General features: G+C 39.4%; 1 long non-coding RNA gene across 1 annotated transcript in view; it reads right to left on the bottom strand.

The window, feature by feature from the left end:
* Positions 1-1,693: 1,693 nt before the first annotated feature.
* LOC146439283 (uncharacterized) overlaps positions 1,694-13,754 on the bottom strand; it is a 128,847-nt gene continuing 116,786 nt past the window's right edge. Inside the window, exon 3 of the long non-coding RNA XR_014851237.1 lies at positions 1,694-3,333. This is a non-coding gene — a long non-coding RNA (uncharacterized LOC146439283). The remainder of the gene's footprint in view (positions 3,334-13,754) is intronic.

A 13,754-nucleotide genomic window follows, 5' to 3' on the forward strand; every position in this document is an offset into this window, starting at 1 on the left:
TTTTTAGACATTTTTTAATTTAGTGATGGGGTATTGTGCCTATGGAGCCAAATGCATAATCACATGTTGCATGGTTCAACATCAGAACATATTTTCTTCTGAATAATGAAGCAAAAGTGCATCAGCTATCTGATTTTCATTATTTTCAATAAGCTTGTGTTCCAGACTAGGAGCAGTATTAAAGACACATCTGTATTCTGGAGAATAGTTGAAGGCATTTGGAGCAGTGACAGCTTCTACCTTCCTATTTTACCACAGAAATAATCTGGATACAGGAGAGGAAGCTCTAAATCAGTGGTACAGGGTGGGTGTAAACACCAACATTTGCATATATGTGCACAAGTACAGAGCACACCTGGGAATTCATGGACAGTCAAGTGTCTGAACCTGCCAAGTAAGGCATGAATTTGCATTTGCAGCACACCAGAGATGCCAGTGGAAAATCTGTGACATTGTGGAACAGCCTGGTGCAGGTATCAGAGTTCAAAGCCATTTGAACATTTTATAGGTAGTGATTTATGACCAAGAAAAGCAGATGTAGATCAATTCCTCTTCACCCTGTCTCTCTCCCTCCCTGCTCCCCCATACCATGGAATATTGAAGAGGGTGTTTCTGCAGTTGTGTTGAAGTTCTTGCGTGGAGCTTGGATGATCTATATAGCCTCATTGCTGGGGAGGAAGTCCTGAAATGAATTCCCATTTTATAAGTCATGTTGGGAACAGGAGAGATGGTTCAGCTTTTATATATGGGGCAACTGGCCAGATAGGTCAGACTGATGACACAAAGCAGTGAAGATGAAGAGAGACCATCTGGAGGCAAAAGAAAGTCAAAACCACAGAAGAAGGTAGTAGCTATAGGCAAAAAAAGAGAAATATGAATCAGTAGGGAGTGAAATGTGAGGAGCCTTAGTAGAAAGAAAACCTATGAGGAGAAAGAACAAAGAAGCAAAAAGACTGATAAAAGATGCAGCAAATATAGAGTATGTGAAAAGAGAGGGATTAAAAAAACCCAACATCCCAGAATATTTCACATCTGCTCATGGGGTTCAGATGACATTTCCTGCTTAAATTCATGGTACATGTGTGAACACACAGGTTCCCTAGGTGACTTTGAAAATTTCAGCCAGGAAATCCAGTGAGCCAGAAACAGTACCTCAGACAGGAAGCGTTACCTCTAGAAAAGCCAGTTCAGGAGCTGAATCACATCAACTGCCCAATTTTATTTTATTTTTTAATGGAAAAAAATGAGGTTAGAAGAAGAGAAATGGCTGCTGCTTGTCTAATAAGGGCATTTCAGACTGTGTTCATGATCTAATATTTTCCACTGGAGGAATACAGAGCCTTTCCTCATTTCCCATGGCCTTTTGGGACTTGTATTCTTCTCTGAACTCAGCTTCTTCCCTTGGCATCTCCTTCTGCTTACTTTTCTTTTTCTTCCCTGTCTCTATTGCCCAGGGAAAAGAAGCCCCTGGGTGCTGGGAAGGAGCCTGCTGCCTGCCCTTTTCTGGGGTACCTCGCTCAGGAATCCGGGCAGTCTAGTTCCATGCTGCTCGAGTTTGCCATCAGCTGTGAGCTGCTCAGATTTCTGTGGTGTTTGCAGTGAGATGAGTGGATGTGACTGTGCCTCTTTTCCTGCACAGCTTATGTAGAGCTCAGGTTTGTGCTACAATCAGGTGCAGTGTCTGGCACTGGGTTTATACCTTTCCAAGGGAATGGTGATTAGCCGTGGCCATGGAAGCACAGGCAAGGTCTGCTCTCTGCACCACATCTCTCTCCATTTTGGAATCAGTGCTTACCATCAGATTTATATGCTGCTAAGACAGGGGGTTTCTTTGACTGCTGCTTAGCAGAACCTTTCTTTCCCTTATTAATATAATTCCCATCTAATTTAAGGTAATACCAAATTTGGTTTGGGAACTTTCCCACCTACACTTCTGCTCCATACGGATAAATGAGAGTTAGGACAGGTGATGGTCTGCAAATTCACCAAAATGAGCAACTGACAAAGTTCATCAGCTGGAGCTTTAAAGGCAGCTTATTTAACACATGTGGCTAAAATTAAATGTGCAATAGTTGATGGATGAAATCACACTATGTTTTCACAAAAATACAGTTCTGGAGGTGCTCTTCATTCCCGCTTCACTGGCTTGCACATTGTAATTGAATCCCCAAATCCAGAATTTGGCACTCTTTCTACGCTGTAAGTAGAAATCTGGTTCTCTGTGTTTTCTTAATTTGTATTATTTATAATAACAATAAGTCTCCTGAGCTGGTGGTGGAAGTCAAAATGACAGATCTTTCACCTATTATGCCATGTTTTTTATCAATTATCTTGCTGAATATTCCAGATGAAAACAGTGTTTGTATTGGCCAGAACCTGGGCTGTGCCTGAAGAACTATTTTAGTGAAATGAGCATTAGGAAAGCTTCAGAATATTAAGCCGAAAATAGAATTTTGTATTTAAATATTCTCCTTAGCCTGTTGTACACATAGAAGACTATTAAGTTGTTATTTCCAAGAGAGGCCAATTTGCAGACTTTCAGCATGTGTAAAAAAATTTATAATGATAAAGAGGGAATTCATATTTTCAGGCTTTTAAAAAGCCCATTGTGTAAGTCAGCAGCTCTTACAATAGGCATCTGTCTGCAAAATATTCCTCAAATTTTTGCATGAAGTGGTGCTGTGTTCATTAAACACCCTGCTTTTGTAGTGCCCTCTGGTCAGAGATAAAATGCTTCTGAAGAGCTTTCCAAAGGAGATTTGTGAAATCACATATATTTCTGTCTTGAGGAGATCCTACCTGGATGCTCACGAGCCACAACAGACACAGAGTTTATTGATGGCTGTATCAAGAGCTGAGCAAATTTATTTCATATGAGTGAATTTTTCAGATGAGATGAAAGACGGGAAGAGAATTCTCTTCCAGGAGATAACTCATTCTCTACATATCCACATGCATTTTACAGAACTGGGCTAAGGGACTGCTGGGTCTGTTAGGATTGCAGATGCCTTTTGTGTTTTCTCTCCTTTTTAGGACTTACTAGAGCTGTATAATTAAATGGAGATTATTGGCAACATTATTTAGCAGTCATTATGGAGTCATTAGGGTTCTGCTTGGGCAAGAAGATAAGTCCCCTTCCTCTCTCACACTTGATGCTTCTATCAACAACTTAGAAAAGTGGTTCACAATGAATTGCTACTTAAGTAGTCCTATCTTCCCCTGCAATCTCCCTCCTGTTGTTCTTCCCTGTGGGCTGGCTCAGAAGGTCAGTACACTCAGCTTGCCTGATGTAATGCAGGCTTCCCGATAGCTTTTGGCACTTTGCAACTGCTCCTGTGAAAAAAAAGAAAAAAACTGAGCGCTCCCAGGGGATGGAGCCACTGCTGATCCAAACAGTGATGCCTTTCCTGTACTTTGTTCTGTGAGCCACGGGCTGTGGCTCTCTGTGGGCTGCTCAGACACATCAGCACTCCCTCCTTCACAGAAGATGCTCCACACCGTGGCATGGCACAATGCTCCGTGAAGAAGGAGTTATGGCACCTAACTGCTTCCCAGGCTCTGTGGCTCTCTGGTGGCTGCTCTAACATAGGAATTAAAAGGCTGGATTCCCTCCACACCACACAGTGGAAGTGGGCATATAGTCTAGTGTAATTACATAGCAGTTAATAATTCTGCAAGTGTGTGTGTATGTGTGTGTGTGTAGGTTGAGCTGGCCAGAAAAGGAAACATCTGTTTTCTGGGAAATTCCAGGTTGTCAACATTTCATTTTGTTTGTCCTGGAATGAAACATCAACATTTCCGAATACCTGTCACAAGGAGACAGTCTGTGTGGGTCCCTGGAGCTGCTGGCTGGCCGGGCAGTGCTGGGTGGAGCCTGGGCACACAGTGCCAAGGGCATCAGCATCCAGGCCAGGGGCAAAGGGCTGCCAGCTGGCCAGCCTGCCCTGGAAGCTTCCAGAGAAAGTTTAATCAAATCAGCATGCTGCTTCTGACAGGGAAATAGCTCTGTGATTTCAAAGCAGATCTTTGCCATGGCTTTTTTCTTATGCTTAATTTGAAATTTTGCTTTAAACAAGGAGAATCAAACATCCTTTCCTTTTCAATTGATTGCTTGGTAAAGTCCAAATCTGAGAAGTGCACTGGCTGTGAAGCAGAAGACTCTGTATACATCCACAAAAGAAGTAGCAGTATTTTCTGCTCTTCCAACACAAAACTCTCTTTCAGAGCTGTGGACTCTCAGCTGGGGAATGTGGAAAAGCAGCACACAGCAGCTCCCAGGATAAGTCCTTTAAAATAAGGAAACAAGAAGTAAAGAATTTTAATTATGCCCTTTTTTTCCTGCTGGAGCATAACTGAGGATTTGATTTTGTAGGCTTCATTGCTGAACACTCCAACAGTTTGCAAGTGTTTAACGTGTCTGGGTGTGGAGGTGAGGGGTAAGAAATGCTGTGTGTCAGCATGGAGTCAGCATGGGCTCATTCTGCGAGCTGCAGCCAGTTTTGATGAGGGCAGGATCAGATTGCAGTGCTAACAGAAGCTGAGAGGGCAAATGTTCTGGGACTGGCAAAACTCTATAGATGACTGCAATCTAGAGTGTGCATCTTATTTTTTAAATTCTCTCCTCTTTTTAAAAAGCTTTTTCTTTTTTCCCTGTCAAGTGAAAGCAGTGCTATACCTCTCACTAAACTGTTGGACGTTTCCTTCTAAGTAGATGTGTATATGCTGTTGCAGACAGCTGCCTAAATATTATTTCCATTATACCTCAGAGGCACTTAATAGTTAAGCAGTGACAAAGCTTTGAGACAGATAGGATACTAATATATGTTTATGAAAAGATGTCATTAAATTTGGATAGTAACCTACCATAGATCTTAGAATTTAAGAGGAAAATTAATATGAAGCAGCAAGAAATCTGATCTGCAGAGTCAGTAACTTCTCAAAGTGTTTTAAATCCTGCAGCCCATCCTGTGAGCCAGTTGATCTCACCAAGTATGTTCAGGTCTGGTCTGCATTGCAAATGGAGCTCACCCTGGCAACCCTGTTATTTTGGAAACAGCAGCTGGGTGAATGGCACGCAGGGCCAACAAAGCCCCAGTAAGGCACGTGTGGAGGCCTGAGCAGAAGTGGCAGAATTTCATAGTCATTACTGCAAACTTTTTCACTATTATGCATGAGCAGTGACAGGCTTGCATTGTTAATCAGAGTAATTAGGATTTAGTTGAGGCATGACAATAACCTGTGCCTCATAAAGGCCTGAAGGCGATCCATTTTCTCCCCTTTTCCTAGGAGTCTCCTATTGTGATTCATAGATAGCCCAGCAGGAATGCAATCAGGAAATCTCCAGTGAATCAGTGTCCCTAAATTTTCAGGCTTGACAGGTTGAAGTCTGACAAGCTATTAGAAAAAACTGCTGATCATTAGGCTGTCTAAAATAGACTTAGCTTGTTTCTGTCTGTGTTCATTGATTTATCTGCAGAATGATATTGTTTGAAGCTTAGATTACTCATGCTGCCGCCAGCTGACATGATTTGTATGATAAAATGACAAAGCATGGCTCTGGCTAAGCACACAGGTCTGTCTGCCTTTGCTGTTTCATTGCTTTTGACTCATTCTGTAGTAAGGGCAAGTTGGTTCAATATTGTTGTAAGAAACAAAAGCAGAAATAGACCAAATGGTTTAAAGCAATTTTTGATCACCCAAACGCTGCTATCACTGACAAATAGTGTCAGCTCTCCCTGCATCATTTCAGAACAGGGATTTCTAGGTCAACTGCTGTGGGCTATGCACTTTGCTTCCCAGAGTTCACAACTCTGAACAGGCTTATTACAAAAGGTCTGGTAAGAGTTCTCCTTTATGCATTTTCCAAGGTTTTAATTAAAAAGAAATTACATTTAAGCATAATTTAAAATAAACTGATTTAGTTCATAATACAGTATTTGAGTTGTGAGATTTTCTTCTGAGTTATTCTTACACTCTACTCAAGCTTCCATACAAAAAAACCCACACAAAACCACCCAAACAAAAAAAACCTCAAAAAAAAACAAACCCCAACCAAGCAACAAAAAACACCAACCAACAAAAAAATCCCCAAAAAACCAACCAAAGAAGCAAGCAAACAAACAAAATAAACCCCAAAAAACAAAACAAACAAAAAACTCCCAACCCCCTCCCCCCCAAAAAAAAAACCCAGCCAAAACCACCACATGAGATTGGAAAATTTCTGAACAGACTTCTTTTTAAAACACGATTGTATTCTTATTTGTCATTTACAATGACATCTGTTTTTCCAGTGTTCTAGTCTTCCTGGCTTATTTTTTCTATTTTTTAAAAAATCCTGGCTTTCTTAAAAGATTCAAAAATCTCAGTGTGGAAAATGAAAAAATAAATTCAGCTCTTCTTTCCCATTGGCAGGGATTCTATGCTCTTGAAAATGAAAAAAAGCATCTGTATTTGCACTATTAGGCATGCAGAATACAAGCAAGCTTAAAAATGCATATTTATATACTTGCATAAGCTTATACATATAGTATCTATATAGTATGTTATCTGCATAAATTCTCCTGTTTGTGAAAGACATATAGCAAGACTCTAAAGACTGCTAAAAAGAGATATATATTTACTTGTTATTTAAAGCAGATCAAAATATAGGGAGAATTTATAGTTTAATAAATACTTATTTACATTTACAACTATTAAAGAAGAGAAATTTAGTATGGCACAAACATGCTCATATTCCTGTGAAAAATATAATGATATGTAACCACATAGCAAGTCCCAAGTGTTATGCAAACATGGCTCCCTTTCCATTCATTACTTTAGGAAGATCCATGCCAAGAGAGACAGCACAAATACTCTGTGATGTTTTCCTAAGACTCTGCCCAAAGTTCTGAAGCTGTAATTAAGACCTGTTGTGGCTTAATTTGTAGTCTTCACATCCAGATTTGCTGAAGGATATTTACCACACTGTGTCTTGCACAGAAGGTAAAATACATGCAACCAAACTGATGTTTCCATTTAGCCATGCATCAGGACCTAACTACACCTCGAGGTTTTAGCAAAGATAATTTTGAAGGTTTTTGTAGAGGACCAAGAATTCAGTACAGTACCTTAAGGATAAATTTGCCTCCCCACCCCTCTTCTCCCACTTCAGCCCCTTGATGTTATGAATGATGTTAAGGTAGATGTGTGCAAATTTATGAAACAAACACCAATGGAATATTAACCTCTGAGTTAATGTGTGAATCAAATGGAGAAAGATTTTCATGACAGCTCACCTTTCATTATTTTATTTTGTTCTCTCGTTTCTATCCTTAGTGAACACTTAAAAAGCAATTCAGAAACTTTTGGGTTTTTTGGTAACATTTAAGTCACCACCAAAATACTTCAGATAAACAGTTGGGAAATTGTATAAAAAGGAGAAAGCTCCTTAAGGGAGGTGTGGAAACAGCAGCTAGAATAATTAAATATTTGCAAATAGCATGCATGCTTTTACAGTAGTAAATCTATGTTAGTCATCAATAGCATCAATAAAAATGGACTCTGAATGAGCCACATCCAGAAGCAGATGGCAGAGTAAAACAGCAGTGTAATAGACACCATTCAGAATGAAATGACATCTTCCAAAATACAGACATGGTGTCCAAAGAAAGAAAACAGAGGAGGAGTATAATCCCCAGCAAAATAAATGTTAAGCCACAGCAAAGCCAGCTAAAATATTAGTGAGAGCAACTTGCAGAAGTAATGGGAGCTAACAGTAAAGCCTTTTGTATATACATCAGAAGCAGCACAGTTGGACACTTAGCAGGATGAGAAGAAGCAGCAAGGGAAGATAAAGACATTATGGAACAGCCAAATGAATTATTTGCACTGGTCTCTGCTGTAAATGAGGTGGGAGGCTTTCACACTGGGGTCATTCTTTACCCAGAATGAGTCTGTGCAAACTCCCATATTGGAGTGTCAGAGATTTTAGAGCAAATCAGTAGCACAAGAGATCAGTAACAATTAGTGGTGTTCACACAGGAGATTTAGAAGAGTTCAAATATGAAATTGTCAGGCAATCAGCTGTGATTGTGATTGATGAAAGCAGCACCAGTGTTAGGAAAACATGAAAAGTACAGATAAGTGGAACAAGAATAATCAGAGGAGTTTTCTCTAAAGGAGTCTAAAAAAATAATGCCCTTCCTTTTGCAAAAGTGTTGACTGAAAGGTTAGAGTGGTGAAAATATCTGAAATTAAGAAGATATTCAACTCTGAAATAGTATAGGAGCTCAGGCTGATCTTGTTAGACGACAGGAAAATATAGGAAAAGGAACAGATTTTTTTTGTTTAGGACATCATTAAATCATCCCTGCTGTAGGATGGATGCAATAAAGGACAGACAGGTAATTCTTTCCCCATGAAATTATTGGATTAGGCAAATTCATAAATATAAGATGCTTTGTTGGGTATTAATACAGGTGATTTACATGCTTCTTCTAGCTCAGAAAGTTCTTATGTGTCTAAAGCTGGGAGATGGGAAGTAGGCTACAGCTGAAGGGCAAACACTCAGAAGGCTATAGGATGAATCCTGCCTTAATTGAATCTGCTGCCAAAGATAAGACACCATCAAAGAGACATTGGTCTGGGCCTGTGTTATATTTCTTATGCTTTCACCCCATGAACAGGCATTTTGTCTATGTAATTCTCCTAATTTCCAGGGATGTTCACTTGTGTGATGTTTTTTTTTTCTTCCGACTGGATGACTGGACACAGCCAGGGCAGGAGAAACATTAGAAAGATATGTAAAGGAGAAGCCTTTTGCAACCTTTGAATAAAAACCTGTTAAATAATGTCAAAATCTTCTGTCTACTTTCAAAAATAATGTGATTCAGCAAACAGAACGACTGACCATAGTGAGCTTTTTCCACAATGTTTTTTGTTTTACTGTGTAAAATAAATAATGCTATCACTTCTTATCACCTGAGCGTATATTTAGCAGTCTTTGCTTTTGGGGGCAGGAATGTCAGGTAAGTTCTCTCCCTTGTGTTGCTTCTGACTTGAGCAAAGCAGAATATGATTTATTTTCTTTAGCTATGAGACCACAACACAGGAGAGATTAATTGATTTGCTCTTGTGTATGCAGGAAAACCTGCAGCCAAGCCAGAAACCAGATCCAGTATGTGTGAGTTCCATTTCCCACCCTCATCATTGGAATGTAATTAGTTAGTGTTCAAATCATGAGGTATCATTTCAGAATCTATTCAGGATATGTTTGACCATGACACATATTTTTTTTTTCAAATGTTTTCCATGTGCTATCATGAAGAAATTCAGCTTGAACACAGTTAACTCGGCCTAAGTTTTGGAAATAAGATTTAGGCCCTTCAGGGGATTGTCCTTCCCTGGTGTTGTTAATCCTGTGGTTTTTAAGGCATTTTTTTCATAAAAAGGAAATGTGTTTTGTTTTACTTTAATGTTTACAAGTGTTTGTCTGGGAAATATAGGATTATAAAGGCACACATTTCGAGCACCATGCTGGGTGTGTTAGTGCTTTGTATTCTGCTACCACATCTGAACTTCCTTCATGTTGTATTTCATAATGTTCCAGACAAATAAGGATGAGATCATGTTTGCTAGAATTGTTTAATCACCAGTGGTCTGACCCTGAAGAAGACAAGGCACATCAGCTTTCTGTCACCCTGCATGGGAACTGAGGTTGCACAGCATCTGGCAGGATCTTCTCAGGACCTCACTGAATTTGTGCTTTTTACTTGAGTCCCAGACCACATCCATTTTCTTCAATATACTGCAAACATATAACTGCAGTTAGCACAATTGGTACTTTCACTTTTAGCTGAAATGCTTCTACCCAGCAGGCAAAGCAATAACCATGAGATGACATTGTGATGAATGACAATGCCTCCCAACAGAGTGTTTGAGCCATAAATGGAAAGAGACAGTAAGTTTCATCCTATTTTCTGAAATTGCATATGCTGTAAATCTGTTTCAGATGAAAATTAAATAATGCCTTTTAAGCTACAAATTACAATAGCCCTAATGCAATAATGTACCAACTTCTCTTGTCCTCAGTTCAAGTCATGGCGGCGAGTTTCAAGACAATGCCTAATAAAAGACACATTGATTTGAGGGTGGTTCCTTGTGATAAGACTCTTTCCAGTTGCAGCTCTTTACAACCTTGCATTTTAAGGGCTAAATAAAAGGAGGTGAAGGCAGGAAAACGAGTAAAGAAAGATAAAGCGTGCAAAACACAATGTGCTTGGGGCACCCTCACCCTGCTATCTGTACAGTTGTACAGTCCATTGATTAAGTGGTATTTCTCCTGATGCAGATTTACACAAATGGAACAGCATCAGGCCTTCAGATAACCATGATTTATGGCCTTCCTGGCAGTCACAGCAGATAACAGTGCTGAACGATACCTTCTCCTGTTGAAACACCTTGACATTTGTGACACAAGACTGGAAATTATAGATACGATAATTTTGTATCAAGGCTTAGAAATGGATTTTAAGCACTTGAAAACAATTGCATTTATAAGTTTGTAATATTTCATTTTTCAGGGTTCAAACTGGACTAATTTGCTATTCCAACCACACAGCATTAATGAAATAACTTTCAGAGTGATAGAAATGTTGCCTTTTTCAAGGGTTTTTTGTCAGAATCCCACCTTTTCAGTAAATGGAAATAACTCAATAAGTAGTCCATACTATTTCAGAAATACTCAAAAAAATATTAAAATCCCATCAGAAAAAAACCCAAACATAATCCTGAATTTGCAATGAACATCAAATATGTTATCCATTCATGTATTCATTCTTTGAACAGCTCTAAATCCATTACCTAATTATTAAGAAGATAACATTGACAATAATTTCATAATCTGATTTTCCTTAATCTTTAGACAAAAAGAAATGTCTTTTTTGCTTCACAGACAAAAAGAAAGTCTTCCTGGGGAAGAATCCTCTTATGGGGTTCTTTCTAAGGGTTCACTACCCCTATCATTTGGCAGTTCCTGATCTCTGAAGGAAGAGGAAGAAGCCCATGCAAGCTACCTTTCTGTACAGCCGACACCTTCTGATCCCCAATACCACAGCAGTAATATAGATGAATTAACAGAAGGTTTGTCTGTGCCACAGTCACAGAAATTCCTTTGCGGATTATGCAAAAAGTGGTTTCAGGGGATCTGTGCTGTCTACTGAAAAAAAGATTTAATGAAGAATCAATGGCCAAATCGAGCACTAGTCTCCTCTCAATGAAAGCCTTGTTTGAGTCAAAATTCCCCTGCGTGTTTGTAGCCAACTTGAGTAAGTTTAGAAGAGCAGCACCAGCTGAGGGGTAACTGCAGCACCATGTTTGGAGAATGCCTCCTGTTTGCTCGTGCTTTGTAACATTCCTGAGCTTGGTAAGCACTTGAGATTGCCACTGCTGGGCATGCCAGCTGGCTCGCCTTCCTTCTTCTGTTCTGCAGAAGAATCCTGGCGAGTGAAACGTTTCCAAAATGTGTTTCTGACACAGTGGTGGAAGACTTACAGCTATTGTCTGAAGCAGGCAAGAAGAAATAGCTATATGTGTTCTCCTTGTCGGATGGAATCACATTGTAATAAAAAAAGTTCTGGATTTTCACTGCAGAATGTCGGTGTGTTTTGAATCCTTGCGATGGAGACAACCTTAGCAGACTAATTTTAGTGGAAATACTTGTTTTGACAAGTGAGGAAACACAACAATTACTAATGCGTTTTGTCACTTGAGTGTCTCTTGACAAACATACTGTGAGGATTATAATATAAATACATAACTGCTTTTCCTCATTTCAGCATGCCACTTGTGAACGATTTTGTCATAACAAAACCCATCTTCCCTGCTTTTCATTTATCTCCCTAAAATAGAAATGGTCTTTTTCCATTTACCCTGCTAGAATAAACATCTATTAATTCTCCCAGGTCACAAAACCTTCAGCTTCTGAAGGTTAGAAATGTCTGCACAGTATGCAACTCCTTTGGTTTAGTTCTGCCTTGAATCAACTCAACAGAAAATGTCCAAATATTTGCCCGGTAATGGGAAAAATGAATGTAATTGATCCACAGCTCTTATGTACAACATCAAAGTACTTAGAGACAAGAAGCTATTGTGAGACAGTGACTAATAACTGTATGAGGGGATTTCCATTAGCAGGCCCACAAGGAAGATGATTCTAGTCTGTGAGTGCCTTGTGAAAAGTTAAAACTGTCATGAACTATACAAGGAGTTTTTAATAAAACAAAAGTTGTGGAAAAGGGCATCACTTTCTACATGTATGACCTTGGGATACCTCAATTAAGGTCAGATGCAATCATAAATTGTTTAAATCCACTGAATCTTCTGTAAAATCCTCCTGTAACACAATTTAAAGTCCTCTACCCCAAATCTTTCAAAGCACTGTATCTTTGATAGCTGTGTAGATAGCAGTGAGCAAAACTGAGTCACAATGAATAATTCCAAAATCTCAAGGGATCAATTGATCCTTTCCCTTACTCCAGAAACTGCAACCTGATGGAAGTGTAGCAGTTCCCAGCACAGTGCTACTTGTGAGGTGAACTCTTCAGGTACCTGATACTGATATCTAGACAACTTATTTAAAATTAAAGAAAAGAGGAAAAAAAGACTGACAAGGGAGCTGTTTCTACCACCTTTGACTTTCACTTTGCTCAAAATATTTAAATAGTAGCAGCAAATATCTGGCACAGCAAGATCTCATTCTCCATTGTATTTTCAAAATATTCTCAGATGAAAGTTGCATTTCCAATTTTGTTCTGGTTTAGGAAGCTTGTGTTGTTGTCAGCCTCTACTTAGACCCTTATAGATAATAGTTCATCTTTACTTCTGTAATCATACTTACATGTGCAAGGAACATACATACATAGGTGCATTTCTTCCATATGACCCCATACTTCATCAGAATATTCTCTGCTGAACCAGCTTTGGACTTTTTCCCCCACATGATAAAGTGTTCATCAATGAAGCACATATACAGTGGACGGGGGAAGAGGGAGTAAGACCATTCTTGTCTTTTCACAGTCTTTGTGGATGGCTGAAGTGCAGGACTCAGGGACAAGACCCAGTCTTTGCCTGGAATCAGTGTGAAAAGGGAAGTAAAGAGCATGTTAAATCATTAATTTCTTCTCCTTGCCTAAATTCCACTGGGCCTGTCTGGAATGAAGGAGATAGCTTGTTCCCTGAAAAGGCACATCACGAATTCTTCCCAATTTGAGCCAAATGCTCGTAGTACAAAGGATTGCATTTTTTCTGAGACAGTGCTTTGGATGTGCTCCCTAATGTGCTTCAGCTTCCTTGCTGCCCCTTATTTCAGCCCATGTCTTAACGGTATAATTTAACCCTAAATTAGAGGCATATTTTACCCTTGTTTTGTATGCAGAAATTCCTTTGATGTAATTGGGAGCCCTGTGCAAAGATGGAGGGTTTATCATGGCCCTTTGAATGTGTGTGACATGGCAATTTGTCCAAGACATATTCTCATGCAAGAAGAATGGGATCCCATTGTGGGAAAATCCAGGGCCAAACACTGCACAGAACTGACATCAATAGGATTGAACACAGTGTGAAGTTATGGCAAAATCTGATGTATTGGCTGGGGTTTTTTTATCCATCCACTACTCTTAGTGTTGCTGATGGAGAGTGGATATTATATTGTCCTGAGAAACCTTAACTTCTGTTGCAAGGGGATGAAAGGGAGATGATCTCAAGAGTCTGAGTGACCA

The sequence above is a fragment of the Lichenostomus cassidix genome, chromosome 3 (assembly GCF_008360975.1).
Source record: "Lichenostomus cassidix isolate B80296 chromosome 3, HeHo_3.0, whole genome shotgun sequence".
NCBI lineage: Eukaryota > Metazoa > Chordata > Aves > Passeriformes > Meliphagidae > Lichenostomus > Lichenostomus cassidix.